The 8,734-nt window shown below is 49.4% G+C and overlaps 1 protein-coding gene across 2 annotated transcripts in view; it reads left to right on the top strand.

Annotated features, from left to right (window-relative positions):
- The first annotated feature begins 95 nt into the window (after positions 1-95).
- Positions 96-8,734, top strand: part of HRAS (HRas proto-oncogene, GTPase) — a 41,245-nt gene continuing 32,606 nt past the window's right edge. The window contains exon 1 of one of the 2 annotated variants that reach the window (XM_061380204.1): positions 96-531. The gene's annotated coding sequence lies outside the window, so the exon portion shown is untranslated. The remainder of the gene's footprint in view (positions 532-8,734) is intronic. The other variant, XM_061380203.1, reaches the window with a different exon arrangement.

The raw sequence follows: 8,734 nt of genomic DNA, 5'->3' as shown, positions 1-8,734 counted from the left end.
TTGACAGCGGCGCGGCCCACCCGGAGGGCGGTGGCGGCGGGGGCCGCCTATCAGGGGCGGCGGGCGACCGTTGAGCGGCGGGTAGGCGGGGTGTGTGTCCTGGGTGTGTGCCGCGGCCGCCGGCGGGGCGCGCTCCCGCTCCGCTCCGCTGCGCTGCGCTCCCCCCGCACGCACATTGTCCGGGCGCGGCGGCGGCGGCACAGCGCCCCGGCGCCCCGTGCCAATGCGGGGCGGGCGCGGCACACCGGGGGAGCCTCCGCCACCGCGGTGGAAACTTCACCTCGCCGCCGGGCCGACTCGCGGCTGAAGCCCCCGGCGGGGCCGGGCCGGGCCGGGCTGGGCGAGGAGGAGCGGAGCGGAGCGGATCGGCGGGAGGAGGGCGGGGGGAAGGTGAGCCCGGCGGGGGAGCGCCTCGTCTTGCTTGATTTTTCTCCGTTGGAAGGAAAAAATAAACAATATTATTGCTCTGCTTTAAACTTCCGCGCCCCGCTCTCCAGGACGCGCATCCCGCCTGGCGGGGTGGACGAACCGGTGAGTGACCGCCGGGGACGGAGCCGGAGCTGGGGGAAGGGGGTGGGACGCGCCGTCGGAGGGGCAGCACCCACCGGCTTGGCCGGGACGGGATGGGCCGGCAGCGCCGCAGCCACCTGTTACCGGGGCGGCTGCAGCCTCTGGGAAGGCTGAACCCCCGCCGTGCCGGCGATGGCCCCCGCCGTTCCCCAGGGAGACGGCGGCGCGGCCCGCGGGTGTTTGGGGGCGGTGGCGCAGACCCACCTGCTCGCTCGGCCGCGCCATGACTCTGCTGCCTGGGCGCTGCCCGCGCCGACCCCAGCCCCGGGCAGGCCGCCCAGACACAGCTTCTGCGTCCCCTTTGCCCTGCATCCTCTCTGCCCTCCTCTTCCTGCACCCCCTTTGCACTCCTCCTGCCCTCTCCCCGATCCCAAAGCTCGGCCCTCTTTCCTTTTCCCCCTTACTCTCCTGCTCCCCCACATCCCTAAGTTACATCTCTCTGCCACGTCTCCCTCCTCTTCCTTGCACCCCCAGTTTGCAGCTCCCTGCAGCTGCCTTCCTTCATTCTCTTGCATCCCTCTTGCCAACCCTGTGATGTTCCCAAAGGAGAGCATTGGACTCCCCCAACCTTTGCCAAAGCAAGTGCCTGCCAATCTCTGGCTCTCCCAAGTCAAAGCAGCATCCCTCATGGGAGACCAGCTTCATGTCAGTGGCAGGCATCAACAGGCCAGGGGTGAGGCATAGAGGGGGCATGGAGGTGGCAAGAAGCACATGTACATGCATCTGTGAGCAAGTGAGCAAGGTCCCCTAGTTCCTGCATGTGTGCATCTCTGCGGAGCTGATGACACCTCCCTTCCTCCCAGGGATGCTTGCTGCCTGGGCTCTGCGGTGTGCAGAGGCTGTTTGCCTGTCCAAGGGTGTCACAGAGGCCAGGGGTTCGGCACCTTCACCCCAGGTTAGGGTGGGTGAATCTGGTGGCTTACTTGGCTCATACGGGTTGTGGTTGGGGATGCATTTTAATTGCCTCAAGCAGTGGAGCATGTCTGGAGACAAAAAGAGCTGGTGAGAAATTGGAGAGGACTGGTGAACTCTGGAGTGGCTGGAGAAGTGCTTAGGACAGCTGGAAACAGGATGGTACAGCAGGAATGGCTTGACCCAAGTCAACCCTTGACACAAGTGAAGCCACTGACTATTTCAGTGACCTTAGTCTTGTCTCTTTAGCCTGTGCTGTGCAAAGTTGCTTCTGGGTAGGTCTTTGAGATGCAGAAGGGGTACAAACTCCTGGTGAGGCTTTGTTGCAGCGTACCCCAGTCTGGTTGGCATGGGTAGGTTGTGTGGGTTGGAGCAGGAACTGATTTTGAACAGAGAAAAAGCACATGAGGCTTTGTGTGGGTTCAGTTAAAGAGTTGGTAGAGAGCTGTATGGTGGATATTGGTTTCTTCCAGTCAGGACTGTGTTTATGTATTTATCCTTTCAGACCTCCAAAGTATTTTGATTTTGCAGCTGGTGATTTGCGTGATCTTCCCAAGTTTGTAACACAGCCATGACTATGGATCCATGTGTCTAGTCCTTTCCTTCTCAGCAGACGTTTTCCCTGTGTGATTAATAACATGCCAAATGCTTCATTTCAGCACCGGGAAGGTTGATGCTGATTGATTTCTCTGTGCAGTCTCCTTGGTGGGTCTGGAAGCTGATGGGTGTTATCACTGCAGAAGTCTGCTTTGGGGTGGCAGCTGTCAGCATGTCTTCTTTTTTTTTGTCTCAGCGAACCTCTTATTTTAATTAAAAAGAGGTGAAGTATGCATGGTGATACCCTCTGTGTTTACATAAAAATGATCTTGTAATTAGCAATAATTATCTCAGTTTGGGTTATCACTGTAACACTTAAACCAGACTTATGACCCGAGGGACACTTTCCTGCCCCAAAAGTATTACCCTTGGTGTGGTTCTCTCCAGTGGTGAGTTTGGTTCTTGGCTGCCATCAGTGGTGAAGGTGGATCAGCAGTGGCAGTAACCTCAGGTTTCTCTGACATCAGCCTGGAAAGTGATGGCCACAGTTTCCTCATCGGGTCCGGTGCTGCTTCATGGGGCTCCCTGGCAGACCTGCTGCCAGGTGTGTGGAGATGGCCTACCTTGGTTGCTTTCACCCTATGGTCTGAGGACTCAAGAGGGCTCCTTTGTTGGGCCGGAGAGGGGAATAAAAACAGGCTGAAGATCTGCCAATTGAACTTTTTCCCCTGTAGTTCTCTTAGGGAGGTTTGGAAAAGGCTGCTGGTACTTGGGAATGCTTTTCCCTATGATGGTAGAGGTGCTGAAGCATTCTTGTCCACATGGCCATCTTTCACCTAACTTCCCTTTAAGGTGAGCAAAGCTCAGCTCAAAAAGCATAAACTTTTGTTTACAGGCTGGAGATGGCACCTACTCCCTCCCCTCCTGCTGCTGGTGCACCCTGGATTTACCTTCTTCTAGGCTGCCCTGGGAGCTCCCCAGGTTTTCTTAGGGGGGAAAAAGCCTTTATGGAGTGAAAAAGTTGAATATGGGGTAAATAATAAATTAAAACCCAAGGCAAAAAAGTGCTGCCTGCAGAGAGGGGGTTCCTTGTGGGAGGGTTATGAAGGGAAGCGGTAGAAACATCTTGTGTCTTGTCTTTTGAGATGTGTTATGATGCTGTACTTGGTATAGGCAAGGCAAAATGATTGTGCTTTTCTTTATTTAATTGTAATTTATTATCAGCTTACTGTTTCAACATTTTTGAAGCGTAAACTTAAAAGCAGAGCTTATTAAGCAGTAGATGAAAATGCTGAATGTGTTTGAATTTTACCTGTATTAACCTAATAATATGTTTATGACTTTATATTTGATCAGATCTGTAGCTGGTTGAAGACCACAAAAGAGTATTAATCAAATAAATTATTTGACAAATATGGATAAGATTAAACAGGTGGTCTGTTTGCCAGCTGCTGTTCAACTGCTCTGCCATAACACGTTCCTCTTTCTCTTACCTTTCCCTTCCAGCATTCATTTCATTTTTTCATGGCTTATCTTTCCTGACTGTCCTCAGTATCTGTTTAGTTTCATTTTTCCTTTCCTTGTATTATCCTTTCTTTTTTGTCTCATGGTTTTCCTTTCATTCTTTTTCTGCCTCTTTCTTCAACCTATTTTCTGTGCTTTTTGAGTCTAAAAACCAAATTTTCCTCTTCACCTTTCTGGTGGAGATCTCTATTGAACACTTCATAGCCAGCTCAACTAAACCTGGTATGTGTTTAAATCTGTAAAAACTTAAAACTAAACCCAAACTGCAAGTGAGTATGAAGATGTTTGCTCAGTGGTAATGCTTCTCTGACTCTCCTCGGGTTTTCTGGCTGTTGCAGGAAGGGTGTTACTGCAATTCTGGAGTTTTTTCCCAGCTCTCATTTATGCTTGTACTCTCTGTATGTCTTTTTTTTAAAGCAAATTTGACTGTATACCAAGAAAATGATGGGAATCAAATGGCAGACTTTGTGTTGTTCATTGGTTGTGTATCTGTGTGCAACCTGCTTCCATCTGCTGCATGACCAAGCCCAGCCTCCCTGCTGGGCAGTTCTGCTTTCCTCCTGGCATTATGCTTCCTTCCTTCCCCCTGGGGTTACATACAGGAGGTATCTATCTTTCAGTAGGGCAAAACAAATGAGTGCTCTGAAGGTTTCCTGGCTCACCTGTTACTTTCAGAGTCTGTGTGAATGTCAGGTTGATGAGGGCAGGTAGCAAGAGGTGAGTGGGTTATCATGCATGACTGAGCAGTCACAATACTCAACTTAGATCTAGTATTCAAAGATTAAAGTCTCAAAAATGAGAGTGCTGTTATGGAGAAAACTTGTTTTTTTTTATCCCTGGATAAAATCAAGGGAGGGTATTCTTGAAAACAAGGAAAGGAGTAGAAAACTTTGTATTTTAGGGTAGGAAGTTGCTATGCATTGGAAATAAAGCTCAGGCAGCCCAGAGGAGTGTGATGGGAGTGCTCAGAGGGCATGATTTGTCTCCATTGATGGTTGCAGTGATGTTGCTGCAGTGAATGAGCTAAGCTGTGTATGTCATACCTGTCTGCTTTAAGTACTGGGAATTACGTGATGATGTCCTCTCGTACCCATAAGGAAAGGTCTCTGCTGTACTGAATGAAGTTAACAGTTACAGTGCTCCTCTGTCTTGTGAAATGATTTGGATAACGCTCTGGTGCACTGACACATGGAGCAATCCAGACGGCATGTTGTTGGGAAGCAAAATTGACTGGGGAGGATGGGGCCAAGAGGAATATTCTTTTGCAGTTAATTATTTACTTCAGGGAGAGAGGGAAGCTGTTTGGTTTATAATTACAGATATCCAGAGGAAAATGCTTCAAGATGATCTGGTTTATTGTGTGTGTTGCCACCTATTTCTTGGCCTGTCTAAAACATGAGACCAGCATTGTTTTATGACCTATTCGGCAAAAACAGAACCTGGTTATCAACTTCTCAGTGCTGGAATATGGTTCTACAGCTTGCTGTGTCTCATGCAAAATGGCCTGAATGCCTACAGAGGGAATAGTTTTTCTGTGCTGTCAGTAACCATCTGACAGCAGCGTGAACAGCTCACTGCTGTGCTGAAAGGTGACTCTGTGGGTAAAGTGCAGGAGCACGAACCCAGGAGTCCTGACCGCATCTTTGGTCTTGGCTGAACTGGTTGCTTTATCTCACTGGGCGCTCCTCTTCTGCTGACACTGATCCAGCCTATCTGCTAAAAAGGGTAGCACGTCCTGGCTGAGGGGGACTCTGATAATGCAAAACCAGCAGCAGCCAAGGTACTTTCATAATGTAGTGCTGTGGGCCCAATTATACGTGGATTTCTTCTTTTGCATAACTAAATCCATTACAGATCAGACTGCTCATATGTAAGTTAAGTTCAAGGGCTGGTGGAGCTGAGTTTAGATGCGCATGTGTGGGAGCAGTAACTTGACAAATACAAAAAAAGAGACTTTGCTGTAATGTCTCTGGAAAGATGCCTGTACATATTCTGCTTGTTTAGCATCCTTTAGAGAAGAGCAGATATAAGGGAGAAGCTGGGGCCTGTGAAATGAAGAGGATGTCATCCTCAGTGAGAGAAGGAGAAGAGTGAGATCTAAAAAGCTGGGAAGTGGAAGTGAAATGAGAGATGCTGGTTGTCCTCAGTTGGGTCTGCTTTGGAGTGCCCTGTCCTCACTGGGTAAGGTTCTGCAGGAAGAGATGCAAGCAGATCAGTGGAAAAAGGCATTGTGGAGGCTACTGTTGTGCAAAGTGGAGCATTGGCTATCCTGCCAGTCCAGGCTGAACTGGAGCATGGCCGGCTGGCAGTGGGAGTGCACAGGATCTAAGAAAAGCAGACTGGTGAAAAACTTCAAAAGAGAGCCTGGCTGGCAAGTGCTTGTGCCTGGGCAAGTTGGGATCCTGTTTAGAGGCTTGCTGAGAATTGAACTCTGTTCATCAAGCCATTTGTTGGGGTAACAGGTTGCCATCGTGTAGGCTTGCTCCAGTATCACTGTTGAGTCTGCTCTGGCACTCCATGCTGTCTTCAGCAGTTCTGTGGCTTGCATCCAGCTCTGTTCAGCCTGCTTCAAACCATGTGTTTAAAATAAACTTTAATGTATGAAACTGAGTCTGCAAATGATGCATTTTGTACCTTGTTCTACCCCAGCTAGCCACTGCAGCAGCCTGAGTGGTTCTCCTAGTGTGGCACTAGCTCCTGCATTTCTGTAGTGACCGTATTATCCATGCTCCTTCCGTGCAACTAGCTTTGCTGATGACATGCTGGGGAGCTTAGTTGATGAGATACTGGGGAGCTAGAATTCATCCATCAGAGACAGGAGATGGCTGGGCTTGAGAAACCAGGCTTTGGTTGGCATGATAAATAGATAAAACATGAAGACAAGTGTGATAAGTAAATAAAACATCACTTAGAGGTAAATATGGGACAGATGCTGGGTTGTATGTGTGCTGATCCCTTAACTTTTCCATTGTCTTCCCTTGGGTCTGTCTGTTGGTGCAGTGGCTTATTTTGGGTCTAGCTGTATTAAGCTCCTGCTGTGGACAGTGTGACTCTCTCCTCTATAGCATGCAGACCCAGCAAACGTTGGTGAAAGCAGGACGTATGTTCTGCCTCTGTGCACATGTGCGCACGCATGCCCTTTGCCACCCTGGCTCGTGCGGAGAGGCTGAATATGTAATCTTATAGTGTAATAATCTTGGTCATGCAAGGTTTCTCCCAGTCTTGTTTCCCCTGGCCTTTTCCTGATTTGCGTGATATTGTACAAGGCCAGCCAGCTTTTTCTGGAGGGCTTGTCCCACTTTCCACTCAGGCAGCTTTGGGCAAGTGGTCTGCTCCCTGACCTGCTTCGACAAGCATGTGCTGCCTTCTTGCTATGCTGATGTGGGAGGGAGTATGAGGGTAAGTGCTGTGGGGCTAGGCTGGGGAGGACATTGCTGTGCTGGTTGGTGGTGTGACCTCCCATGTGGCAGTCGGTGTAGCTGCTGATGGATGAGGAAATACACTTAAATCCCTGTTCTGCTTTCTGCCTCATCATTCTGCTGGAGGACGCAGTGGCTGTGACTTGTACTCAAGTCAGATCTGCTCTCTCTACTTCTGCGAGTACAGATATGTTCTACATCCTGCTATACTCATTTGCAGCTGACAGCTCTGTGGCTATTCTGGTAGTCCCCATGAATTTTGAAACATCAGGGTATTCATTGTCAAAACGCACACACAGGAAAGAAATGACCATCTTGACCATGGTGAAGGTGAGAAACAGAGGCACAAGAGTCAGACCTAGATCTGATAAAATGCTTCAGCTCCTGCTTTTCCACAGAAGCAAGGAGGCTGTGTGCTGGTGTAGCTCACAGGCACACGGGCATGTGTAGGGTCTCACTGGATCTGTGGCAGAGCAGGGAGGTGGGTGGATGGGGGTGGAAATCTCATGGCTGATCCTTGTGCGAGATGCATCCGGTACAGTTGGTGCAATTGTACCATAGTTCCTTATGCAGAAAGCATGAAAGCCACAATATTCACTCCAGAAAGCCACCACAGAAGCAACATCAGGTCATACTTCTGAGAGTGGCTTGCAATGTCAACACAGACATGTCGTCCAGTGCTAGATCAGTCTTTGTTCTGATCCCTGCGTGGCTAAAGATGTCAGGCACCTAATCAGAGACGTTTTCAAGTGTGAAAAGCATCGTCTTCTAAAACTACCATCCCTTTTTGTATGTCAGTTGGTCATTCAGAGACTCAAGTCATTCCACGAGCTAGCAATGTTGACCAAGACTTGAGGAAAGCAAGAAGGCAGAGCTGTAAACTGCAGGGAGGTAGGGCTGTGTAGAGTGCAGCTTGGGTTTGGTGTGCAGATGGTGGTCTGCATGGACTTGTTGAGCACACACACTGATAGAGACAGTCATAACCAGTTGATATTGGACTGGGAGGCCCACCAGCTGGCTGCTTTGTAAATGTTGCTGTTTGCCCTGTTGACCATTCTGACTTGCGGTAGGTGGCTGAGGATAGAGGGTGTTTTGGAGCACACACAGGTTTTATAAACCACTGTCAGTGGTTATTTAGAGCAGCAGCAAAGTGCTTTTTGTGAGCATGCTTAACTTTGGCCTCCAAAAGATTGGTTTGCTAGCACCCCCACCACAAACCACAGGATCTCAGGGCTGATCCTAGACAGAGCGTAGATCTAAGTCCACTTCAGTCCTCCTGCCATGGGGCTATAGACTGTATGAGCAGTCCTTCAGTGTTAGTCTAACAAGGTAATGTCTTAGTGGGGTGGGAGCAGTTCTGTCCCTGTTCTGTGGCAGGCACAAGGAGAATAGAGATAGAAGCAAAATGGTCTTACTTAGCTGATTGCAGCAGCTACTGTCATGGTTTTCTTCTTGAGATCATTTCCTATCTGCCAGGCCAGGCAAGAATTTGGGCAGTTGTCCTGCAAGGGGGAAGGCTAGGACTTTCAGACCCTGAATAACATTTGTTTAATAATTAGTCATCTGATCGCCACAACTACTGCACCTGATTATCAACTGCCAGACAAGATGTCCTCTGCTCCACATTTCTTCCACAATGAACAGATTAATCTGTACAAGTAAGAAAGAATGCTTCCTCCGCATCAGTTTACACCCTTGTTCTTCTTCTGTGGGGTATGTCTCAAGTAACCACCCTCTTTCAACTTACGAAGTGTTCAGACCCATCTGATCCT

This window comes from Neopsephotus bourkii, unplaced genomic scaffold, assembly GCF_033783945.1.
Source record: "Neopsephotus bourkii isolate Nb327-2 ecotype Australia unplaced genomic scaffold, CSIRO-AGI_Nbou_v1 NB_1792, whole genome shotgun sequence".
NCBI lineage: Eukaryota > Metazoa > Chordata > Aves > Psittaciformes > Psittacidae > Neopsephotus > Neopsephotus bourkii.
Note: the sequence above shows the minus strand (reverse complement) of the source record. Positions and strands in the feature narration are given on the sequence as shown.